Genomic DNA, 12,238 nt, shown 5'->3' on the forward strand with positions numbered 1-12,238 from the left:
TCTATCTATTATCTATCTATCTATCTATCATCTATCTATCTATCTTTCTATCTTTCTATCTATCTTTCCTCTCTCCCTCTCTCTGAATCTCCCAGCCCCCCTTCTCTTAGCGGTCCCTTCCTCTCCTGCAGACCCAGGAGGCTCCGGCTACTATACGGCGTGATCAGGGAACCTGGTGCACTGAGGCTGCTAAAGGCTCTGGGAGACCTTCCACAGATGAGCGGCTGCTGGAGCTACCCTCTCACATTCCCGGCTTCTAAGACTTTCGAAGATGGCTCCAAGTACTCCGAGCTCTGCTGACCACCTTCATCTCAGGCCTTTTTCAAACTATCCACTGTGGACATCTCTGCCCAGCCCAATAAAAATCCCAGCTCAGGCCGGGCACGGTGGCTTATGCCTGCAGGGCCAGCACTTTGGGATGCCGAGGCAGATAGATCACCTGAGTTTGGGAGTTCAAGACCAGCCTGATCAACATGGAGAAATTCCGTCTCTACTAAAAATACAAAATTAGCCAGGCATGGTGGCACATGCCTGTAATCCCAGCTACTTGGGAGGCTGAGGCAGGAGAACCTCTTGAACCTGGGAGGTGGAGGTTGCAATGGGCAGAGATCTCACCATTGCACTCCGGGCCTGGGCTACACAAGCAAAACTCTGCCTTAAAAAAAAAGAAAAAAAAATCCCAGCTCAGAACCTGGTCAGTGTCCTTCTTTCCCCTGTGCTTCCTGGTGGCAGAACCCTGCGGGAGGCCAGGACTGCATGCTGCCTCTCCTGGCACCTTGCCTGTACCTCAGACCAACCTTCCCCATCTCCCTCTGTGTCCCAGGCCCCCAGTCTCCAGCCATCCTTTTTGTTACTGCCAGGGTAAAATGCCAACCAACTGCCACATCACATCACTCAGGTCATGGTGGACTTAGAATTGGAACTTCAGGGCTGGCCATGCAGATATGCAGCCCTGAGGTCATGGTGCAGCTGTGGTGGCAACACCAATCTAGTTCAGGTAAGACTGGCGCTGCCCCTACTTCAGGGGAAGGCATAAGGGGAGCCTGCAGAGGCCACAGCGTCAGGGGAGGAATCTGGGAAGAAGGCAGACTTGAGATGGGAGAGAGTGCCAGGGCCAGCAGAACAGGCTGCGCAAAGGCATGGTGGCCAGCAGGGGCTGGATGAGGAGATAGGAGGGGAGGATAGTGTTGGAAACAGTGACAGAGGGAAGGGGACATTGGTCCACAAGAGACTCAGTGGGGGCCCCAAGCAGGAAACTGGGGCTTGTTCTGAGTTTAAGCAGACCACAAGAGGTGGGTCAGTGAGGAGGGTCCAGAGGATGGGAATCCTAAACTCCAGAAGGAGCCTAAGACAGAAGCCAGCCCAGCCAGGCCATCACCCAACTCAAGGGGTGCCAGGGACATTTGAAAAAAATTAACTGAACAAAAAAAATTCCCCAGAGCCAATGGCCAAGCATCAATTTTCTAAGTGACCCATTTAGACTCACTGCAACCCCTGCCTCCTGGATTCAAGCGATTCTGTTGCCTCAGCCTCCCAAGTAGCTGGCACTACAAGTGTGTGCCACCATGCCTGGCTAATTTTTTGTATTTTTTGTAGAGACATGGTTTCACCATGTTGGCCAGGCTGGTCTCAAAGTCCTGACCTCAATGATCCACCCTCTGTCACCCAGGCTGGAGTGCAATGGCGCGATCTCGGCTCACTGCAATCTCTGCTTCCGGGCTCAAGCGATTCTCCTGCCTCAGCCTCCTGAATAGCTGGGATTACAAGCACATGCCACCCACCCGGCTAATTTTTGTATTTTTAGTAGAGATGGGGTTTCACTATGTTGGTCAGGCTTGACCAGCTGTTCTGAGGAATTGTTCTGCTTCTGGGGTCCTGAGGCTTCCAGTAGCCTGCCCCCTCCCCTCCTGCCATGCCCCTCACTGCTTGCTTCGCTCCAAAGGACAATGAACAGCTCCTGCTGGTCAAACAAGGAACGAGAGGGAAGAACCAGACCTGTGGATTGGACCGTGGTGGCTCCTTATACATTCCAAAAGATCTCTTAAAGTCCCCACTGCAGGAAGCAAACAGAGTGCAGAACCAGCGACATGGCGGCCACATGAACTGGGCTGCTGATGCTAGGGCTGGAAGCCTTGGAGCCTGTCCCAGCCCAGGCCTGATCTGCAACAAGATCTCCTGGCTTCAGTAACAAAACTTCTTCCAGCTTCTCTCAGCAGAGCCTGGGGCTGAATGATAAGTTGGGTTGGGCACGGGGGGAGGCCAAGGCTGAGTTGGACAATGCACAAGCTTTCCAGAAGAGGACCAGGCTCAAGTCAGCTCAGATGTGGGGCAGCCTGGTGGGTTTGGATGCCAGTTCCTATGAGTAGGCCTTCACTCTGGACATGAATGTAGAGAGGGCAGCTGGGACTCCTCAGGCAAGGGCTGCCCTTGGACACTGGACTGCTTTGGGAAGCTTCTCTTTATTCCTCTGCAGGACAAAGTCTTGCAACTCCCCAGGATCTCAGGATCAGCCTCCAGGAGACCATGTGCTTCAAGTAAGAGCTCCTCCAGAGTGTAATTTCCAGGATGGGAGAGTAAGGCACAGCACTCCATGTTAGGCCCCACACATCCTCACGCCTTTCCTGGGGGGCCGATGTGGTCCTTCCCACAGCCTGGCTTGTCCCCGGTGGAAGTCAGTCCATCTGCTCATGGATGCCCTGGAAAGGTGGAAACTGCCCCATCCAGAGGCTCCCCAGTCCCCTGCCCACCTGTATGCCTTTTGAGAGGAGAAGACAAAAGAGACTAACTCCCTGGGAGGAAGAAAGGAGGAGAGATCACAATACAATTTCCACTGACTCTATTTTCCCAGTCCTACCCCTCTCAGGGATCCCAACTTGAACTCAGATCCGAGTGACACCTGGCTTTTGCTTGTTTCCGAAAAGCAATTCAGGAGATTTTAAAGGCCGCCTTCCTGTCCACTTACCACCAGTTGAGAACCACTGATCCTATCTCCAGCGACTTCCCTCCCTAAAGTTTTCTTTCCTTCCTGAAATAGAACTAATAAGCCAAGAGCACAAGAGTAGGGCCCTCAGGAGCTGAGATTCCAGGTTGGAGGGAGATGGATACCCAGTAGGCGTGATGGGTGATGTGGGCTACGGGGGGTGGGCAGCGCTGGCGGGAGTCGTATGGATGTCAGACCCTGGCTGTTAGTGGAAGGCACCTGCTGTCCCTACAGCTGGTGAAGCAGAGGGCTCTCTCCATTGGGCAAGGAGCCCCTGCCATGGTGATCACCTATATGGGCAAGGACAGCCCTGTTAAAATGAGTTTTCTCCCAGCAAACTTGTCTATAGTAACAGCATTGTGTAGGGCCTCTGGGACCCATCCTGTCACCAAAGTGAAAACCCTAACACTAATCTGTGTGTTAGTCATGGTAACAATAGCATGCAGGGAGCCTGGGGCCAGGTGCCACCTGGATCTGAGTTCAAACTGGGATCCCTGAGAGGGGTGTGGCTGGGGAAATGGAGCCAACGGAAATTATGTCCTGCGCCTCCTCCCAGCCACACCATGGTCATCGTGTCTATGGAGTCTGGCCACTCGAGTCCAGGGATGTGACCTGTGTGTGGTCTTCTAGGATACACAGGGCTCCTGTATGTCCACATCCTTTGAGCTCATAGCTCTCCTGGAAGGACAGGGCAGGGGTGACCACCAGCCCCATTTGGCAAGGGAAGAAACTGAGGTCCAGAGCCAGATGGGGGAGTTGCCTTGAGAGACAGGTCTTGGCTAAGTCATGGCTGCTGGCAGGACTCAGACCTCTGGCTCCAGTTCACAGTTTCCCTTGGTCTGATCTGGGCCTCCTATTTCTCTCAGCTGTGGTCTCTGTCCCCTTCTGTCTTGAGCCCACCAAACACCCTGACAGCCCTGTGTCTCTCCTGCAGTCCAGGCCAGCAAGAGGGGCTGGAGACACAGCTTTTCAATCTGCTGCACTCTGGACATTGACAGGCTGGACTAGGGCTGCCCTTCTACCCTGTGCTACTTCCCAGGGTACCTTCCTTCCCCTCCAGGCTGTCCCCCTGCTCCTGCAGCTGCAAAGACTCCAGGGAGACTCTAGGCACTTATGGGGGGAAATACGTTACTCATAGAATGGCCTCCAGAGGCCCCGTCCTGTGTTGTTGGGAGTGTGGAGGCACTATTGCCAGGACCGACTACATAATTTGCAGCACCCAGTGCAAAATAAAAATGTGGGGCCCTTTGTTCGAAAATCATAAAGAATTTCAAGACCTCAAAAACAGAGCATTAAACCAAGTACAGGGCCCTTCTGAGCGCAGGGGCCACGTATGACCACACGAGTCACACGACCATAGCCCTGCCACCAGCACCAGAAAACACAGTCATAGCAGGAAGGGGTTCAGGAAGTGACTTCAGGAATTCTGCAAATCATGGAGATTCAAATCGTCTGGGAAATAAAACAGCATGCGGCCAGGCACTGTGGCTCACACCTGTAATCCCAGCACTTTGGGAGGCCGAGGCGGGTGGATCACCTGAGGTCAAGAGTTCAAGAGCAGCTTGGTCAACATGGTGAAACCCTGTCCCTACTAAATATACAAAAATTAGCTGGGCGTTGGCTGGATGCAGTGGCTCACACCTATAATCCCAGCACTTTGGGAGGCTGACGTGGGCAGATCACTCAAGAGATTGAGACCATCCTGTCCAACATGCTGAAACCTGTCTCTACTAAAAATACAAAAATTAGCTGGGCGTGGTGGCACGGGCCTGTAATCCCACCTATTTGGGAGGCTGAGACAGGAGAATCACTTAAAACCGGGAGGCAGAGTTTTCAGTGAGCTGAGATTGCGCCATTGCACTCCAGCCTGGCGACAGAGAGAGACTCCATCTCCAAAAAAAAAAAAAAATTAGCCAGGCATGATGACAGGCGCCTATAATCCCAGCTACTCGGGAGGCTGAGGCAGGAGAATGGCTTGAATCCAGGAGGGGGAGGTTGCAGTGAGCAGAGATCGCACCATTGCCCTCCAGCCTGGGTGACAGAGTGAAACTCCATCTCAAAAATAAACAAACAAACCATAACAACATGCACTTAATACTTTATTTATTGGTTTGGTAAAGTCTTCTTTAAAAAACTAAGGCCAGTGCAGTGGCTCACGCCTGTAATCCCAGTACTTTGAGAAGCCAAGGCAGTCAGATCACCTGAGGTCAGGAGTTTGAGACCAGCCTGGCCAACATGGTGAAACCCTATCTCTACTAAAAGCACAAAAATTAGCCGGGTGTGGTGGCGGGCACCTGTAATCCCAGCTACTCAGGAGGCTGAGACAGGAGAATGGCTTCAACCCAGGAGGAGGAGGTTGCCATGAGCTGAGATCACGCCACTGCACTCCAGTCTGGGAACAGGGCGAGAGTCAGTCTCAAAAAAATTTTAAAAATTAAAAAAAAAGAAATTAAGAAAGAGTTCTAAGCCCATACATTCAAGTGTGTGACCAAAAACACTGATTGTTGCAACTTTCCATTGTCCAGAAGGAGTAACCGAGGCCCCCAGAGAGTAAGGAGAAAAGAGACTGGCAAGGCCCCAGGTGCCGCATAACCATGCTGGGGTTCAACCCCAGGCCAGCACTCCTTCTGCCTGCTGCAGAATTAGGAGCACCTCCAGCCACCCGAACCTAGTTGGCAACGGGGAACTTGGAGAGCTGGCCCGTGCCCTCCTCTCCAGCCCAGTGCCCTTGGAACCCATGCAGGCACAGACACTTGCCTTCCCTGCAGCCCACACACAACAGGCTGGAACTTCCCTTGGCTGAAAAACCCTCCTTCCATCCTCACCCGAGCCTCCTTGACAAGGCCCCCCTCTTCAGGAAAGCCTAGCTCAGCTGGCCTGGGGCCCCTGGGGCTCCCTGTGCCCTGTTCTGTTTCAGCACCTCCCCCGCAGTAGAACAGCTGTGGAAGTCACGAACAGCGTGAGAATGTTGTGACCGCAGAGCAAGTACCAATGCCTCTTGGGGGATTCTGCGGAAATCCTCAATAAGCTGCTCCTGCAGGAGTCGAAATGAGACTTAGTTTAGGTCCTGAGAGGTCAGGGCAGAGAGGGATTGGGGAAGGAGCAGCAGGAAGACCCAAGGCAGGAAAAAGGGGTTTGAGGCTGGGGCCGGGAGACCCCAAGTGACATGAAGCTATGTCCATTTGCTTGTCTGTCTTCCTGCAGACTGTGGGCTCTTCGGTTCTGAGTGTGCTCTGGACCACAGAGGCACGCAGGATGGGGTGGATAGATGGGCCCTCGGCCCTGTGAGCTCAGGAGGGACACTTGGGATTCCCCCAAGCCCACCCCCAGAGGAGGCCCTGGAAGTTGAGCCAGGAAAGACACAGCATCCCAAGCTCCAAAAACGTCTTTCTCAGCTTTCCCACGAGGCAATGTCCCTGAGGAGAAACTGGGAAAATTTCTGAAGGAAGTGGGTGAGTCTTCTGCTCTCCTGGGATGGGACAGATGGGACAGGCTCTAGGGAGGTTGGTTCTGATGAAGGTCATGCTATAAAATGGGCAAGGGCATGGACACCAGAGACAAAGGGCTGGAGTTCAAGTCCCAGCTCTGATGCTTGCCGTGTAACTTTGGACAAGTGGCTACGCAACCTCTCTGTTCCTCTATTTCTCCCTCTGTAAAACTGGCTTTGGAAAGCACCGATCTCAGGTGGCTTTTGATAAAGGATGAGGTCTAATAATAAGTCAGTGTGGGTAAAGAACTTGGGTTCTTTGGCTGGTCCATAATGGATGCTGCAGAAAGCAGGTGTTCTTACTTTCAACAGGACAGGAAACCACCCCTAAGGGCTAGTTAGGACCTTAGACTATGAAAGTCAGGCAGACATGGGTTTCAATCATTGGTTTGCCTCTTTATCTCTCACACTCTGTAACTCCCTTAAGCAATTTGCTTATCTTTTCCATCATATTTGAAATAAAGAGAGAAGTTTTGGCAGGGCACAGTGGCTCATGCCTGTAATTCCAACACTTTGGGAGGCCAAGGAGAGCGGATCACTTGAGCCCAGGAGTTCAGAACCAGCCTGGTGACATAGGGAGACCCCACCACTACAAAAAATACAAAAGATTAGCTGGTGTGCCTGTAGTCCTCTTACAGGAAAGGGGTCCCGATCCAGACCCCAAAAGAGGGTTTTGGATTTTGCACAAGAATTCAGGGTGAGTCCACAGTGCAAAGCCAAGGCAAGTTTATTCGGAAAGTAAAGGAAAGAAAGAGTGGCTATACTATAGACAGAGCAGCCCCAATGCTGGCTGCCATTGTCACAGTTATTTCTCCATGATATGCTATGGTTACTTCTCCATGCCTCCCTGTTGTAGACCATATAGGGTAACTTCCTGATGTTGCCATGGCATTTGTAAACTTTCATGGCACTGGTGGGAGTGTAGCAGTGAGGATGACAGAGGTCACTCTCGTGGCCATCTTGGTTTTGGTGGGATTTAGCCAGCTTCTTTACTGCAGCCTGTTTTATCAGCAAGGTCTTTATGACCTGCATGCTGTGCTGACCTCCTATCTTATTCTGTGCCTTAGAATGCCTTAACTGTCTGGGAATGCAAGCCAGTAGGTCTTAACCTTTTAATCTAGCTCCTAATCAAGATGAAGTTGCTCTGGTTTAAACACCTCTGACCTTTCCCCCCTCCCTTTTATAAGAGAACCCTTAGTCCTAAGGGTTGCAGAGGGATGAAGTTCCATCTTCTGTAACTTCTTCAGGCTGCATAGGAACGATGATATTCCTGCCTAACTTTGAGGGTCTCGTGTATTCAGGGTAGAGAGGCTCTCAGTCAGAAAGCACCAGTATGGTGATGGCCATTCATAACTTTTGAGTTCTGACAAAAGGTGACCTATGAAAGATTAATAAGTGTTCAGTTTAAGAAAATGTTGAGTAAGGGGCTGGGCGTGGTGGCTCATGCCTGTAAGTAATCCCAGCACTTTAGGAGGCTGAGGCGGGTGGATCACCTGAGGTCCAGAGTTTGAGACCAGCCTGGCTAACATGGTAAAACCCCGTTTCTACTAAAAATACAAAAAATTAGCCAGGCGTGCTGGTGCATGCCTATAATTCCAGCTACTGGGGAGGCTGAGGCAGGAGAATCCCTTGAACCCTGGAGGTGGAGGTTGCAGTGAGCCGAGATTGCACCATTGCACTGCAGCCTGGGCAACAAAAGCGAAGCAAACAAAAAAAGAGATTCTGTTTTGAGATGTTTCCATCTCAAAACAAACAAAAAAAGACTAGCCCCACAAATCCTTTTTTCCATTAATCCCGACTTTACAGGAGACAGTGATTTTTACCATTCATTCAACTGGTTTGCATAGAGAGAGAAAGGAAAGCATGGCCTGAGGCAGGGTGGGGAAGGCAGGTGCTCAGGGAGGCCAGAGAAAGACTCACCCATTGCAGCGACACTGAAAAGTTCAGGTGTGCCAAAAGTTTGTCGGTAGCAAAGGGATCTTTTCCAGCAGTCCCATCAGCTCTCAAGTTTCCCTTTTAGGGAGGAAAAAGCTCCCCATGTCCCATAATCCTGTACATGCCTGTCACCCACAGCCATCAGCAAAGAGCGCAAGGCGCATCAGTTCAAAGAGAATAGCAGTTAACATCCTGTAGTGCCAAACCTGGTTTTAGCTGAAAGGGACTTTGTCAAGAGGAACCTCCAACTCCCTAAATCTTACAAGGGACTTTAACCCTCCTAAGCTGGGCCTCCAACCCAAGGTCAGTCAAGCATTCTTGCCTTTTATTTTTATTTATTTATTTATTTTTGAGACAGACTCTCGCTCTGTTGCCCAGGCTGGATGCAGTGGTGCCATCTTGGCTCACAAAAACTTCGCCTCCCGTGTTCAAGCAATTCTCTTGCCTCAGCCTCTTGAGTAGCTGGGACTACAGGTACATGCCACCACACACCCAGCTACTTTTTGTATTTTTAGTAGAGATGAGGTTTCACAATGTTGGCCAGGCTGGTCTCGAACTCCTGATCTCAGGTGATCCACCCACTTCAAACTCCCAAAGTGCTGGGATGACAGGGATGAGCCACCGCACCTGGCCTCTTGCCTTTTATTAAGAGAGGGGCCTCTAATCCACTCTGTTTTAGGAGATACTCTAAGTCCCCTACACTGGGCCTCTAACCCAATCCCATTCTTTAGCCGGGTGTAGGCACCCCACTTGCCCCAAGTCCACCAACTAGTCCTGCAGCTTATTTCCTTGGGTCAGGGGGTTTCTTCAATATTATCCCTTCAGGGTTCACCAGAAAGATGTTACCAGACCCCACCACTTTCCCAGTTAGCCTTTGGGTCAGGGGTTTCCTCACTATCATCCCTTCATAGTCACCAGAAAGATGTTACAGGAAAGGGGTCCCAATCCAGACTCCAAAAGAGGGTTCTTGGATACTGCACAAGAAAGAATTCAGGGTAGGCTGGGCGAGGCGGCTCACGCCTGTAATCCCAGCACTTTTGGAGGCTGAGGCGAGCAGATCACTTGAGGTCAGGGGTTCCAGACCAGCCTGGCCAATATGGTGAAACCCCGTCTCTACTAAAAATACAAAGGTTAGCCAGGCATGGTGGCAGGTGCCTGTAATCTCAGCTATTCGGGAGGCTGACGCAGGAGAATTGCTTGAACCTGGGAGGTGGAGGTTGTAGTGAGCCAAGATCACACAACTGCATTCCTGCCTGGGTGACAGAGCGAGACTGTAAGAAAGGAAAGAGAGATGGAGAGAGAGAAGGGAGGAAAGGAGGGAAGGAAGGGCAGGAAGGAAGGCGGGGGGGGGAGGGAGGGAGGGAAGCGGAGGGAAGGAGAGTAAGAAAGAAAAGGAAATGGGGGGCAGTCTTGTCCTCAACCTCTGGGATCTGATTCTATCTCCAGGTACATAGTGTCAGAAATGAATTGGAGGACACCCAGGTATTGTTCACTACAGAATTGATTGCTTGCTTGGGCATGTGGGGAAAACCCCACATACATTTGGTCACCGAAGGCTTCTGTGTTGATTAATGTGTTAGCTGGGTGTTGTGGCATGCGCCTGTCGTCCCAGCTACTTGGGAGGCTGCAGCTGGAGAATCGCTTGAACCATTGCACTCCAGTCTGGGCAATGAGGCGAGACTCCGTCCAAAAAAAAAAAAGAAAGAAAGTAGTTCAGTGGTTACCAGGGGCCAGGGTTAAGAAGAAGGATTAACTGCAAAGGGGAGTGAGGGAGCACTTGGGGCAATGAAAATGCTCTGTGTCTGGATTGCAGTGGTGGTTACACCATTTAGAACATTTGTCAATGATCATAGAGGTAGGTAATTTACATGTCAATTGTCAATTTAAAAAGTTGCAAGGTTGGGAGGTAAACGCTGGTAATGCATGTGGGATGTCTTCCCAGGAAAGAGCATTGCTTCCTGTGCCCACTGTCTTCCACGGCCAAGCCTGAGCTCACGAGTGGGGGGGACTTGATCCCCCTGAAGATGACAGAAAGGTATGAAGGTGAGGAAGAGGAGTAGCCCTGTAGCACACCCCTCCCCACTGACAAGGGAGGGAGGCTCAGGCTGCACTCAGGAGACCAGCAACCCAGCCTGAGGCAAGGGGCAAGAATCTTCCCCTCTATGCATTCCTGTTTCCTCCTCTGTGAAACGAACATGGGGCTGCATTGGATGAAATGGATACTTCTTACAGTTTGTTCGATGGTACAGTGGTCTGCAAAATTCCCTGTGAAAAGGGTTTCTCATGCAAGGAAGTATGTGGAACCTCCCTCTTGCTGTTTCTTGAAGACTCACAATACACCACTTATTAAAGGCACTGAGGAATGCCACTAAAAAGGGACCTGTTTCACTCTGATTAACCCTGATTTCTTCAAATCTGCTCCTATTTTCACAGGACATACAAACATCCCTGAAGGCCTGGGGCATGCCTTCGTGTCTGGATGTTAAGCTGGAAGGACTGGAATGGGCCCAGCCCCAACTCCTGGGGCAAGCATTGCTCAGGGGTAGAAAGGGACAGATTCTAAAACCCAGGCCTCCACCCCGACCCTGCCATCCCTTTACCTGTCTCCACACCACACTTTGCTTAATATGATCATTTGTCAACCAGCCATCAGCAGGATGGTGCAAGAGGCTCTAACTCAACCAGGACAAGAGGGAACCCAGGAACAATTCACCTACCAGAGGCCCAGGGATTGAGAAACGCCGGGACTGGGCAATGATGGCACAGGTCCAGCTGGCGCAGGTCTCCAGCCCCTCCCAGCCCCCAGCACAGGGTGTTTCCTCTCCTCTGACTCCGTACTGTTCCAGGGGCACAGCACCCAGGTATAAGCTGTGAGGAGGACTCAGATGCTACCTAGGAACTCTGTCTTCCAAAAGGAGAACCCCAGGAAACCTCACAAGAAAACTTAGCCCTCTGATGGCAGGGCACCGTGGCTCACGCCTATAATTCCAGCCCTTTGGGAGGCCAAGGCGGGCAGATCACGAGGTCAAGAGATGAAACCATCCCGGCCAACATGGTGAAACCCCATCTCTACTAAAAATACAAAAATTAGCCAGGTGTGGTGATGGGTGCCTGTAGTCTCAGCTACAGGCCGTGGTGGGTGGATCATCTGAGATTGGGAGTTCTAGGCCAGCCTGATCAACATGGAGAAACCTCGCCTCTACTAAAAATACAAAATTAGCTGAGTGAGGCAGCGCATGTCTGTAGTCCCAGCTATTTGGGAGGCTGAGGCAGAAGAATCGCTTGAACCTGGGAGGCAGAGGTTGCAGTGAGCCAAGATTACACCATTGCACTTCAGCCTGGGCAACAAGAGCGAAACTCTGTCTCAAAAAAAAAAAAAGGGCCAGCTGAGAAAGGGCCAGGGCCAGCAGTGACCAACTCCTGGCTCTGAGCATGTGCTATCTTGCAGAGGGCTCTGGAAACATCCCAGAAAGTGGGGTGCATTTGGTTTCTCATACGTGCTAAGCTCTCTTTTTTTCCTACCAGCAACTCTCAATTCTTTCTCCAAGAATGGTCTCCTGGGAAAATAGTGCCCTCCGGTGGCCTTCCTCAGTGCTACACCAATGACCTCCAATGGGAAGAGTGGGATAAAAAATTCTCAACCTTCTCGGAAGTGAAAGGAACCCTAGGAACCCATCTCACCACCCCAAGTAATAATCCAGTCTATCTTCCATGGGGAAGACGAGGAGAGGAATGATGGCTTCTCAGAGACCCTTTCTAAATCCACTGCCTTCAGGATAACATTCAAAGTCCTTTTAAAAATTTATTTTATTTTATTTTATTTTTTTTTTTGAGAC

This window comes from Cebus imitator, unplaced genomic scaffold (assembly GCF_001604975.1).
Source record: "Cebus imitator isolate Cc_AM_T3 unplaced genomic scaffold, Cebus_imitator-1.0 Scaffold0, whole genome shotgun sequence".
Classification (NCBI taxonomy): domain Eukaryota; kingdom Metazoa; phylum Chordata; class Mammalia; order Primates; family Cebidae; genus Cebus; species Cebus imitator.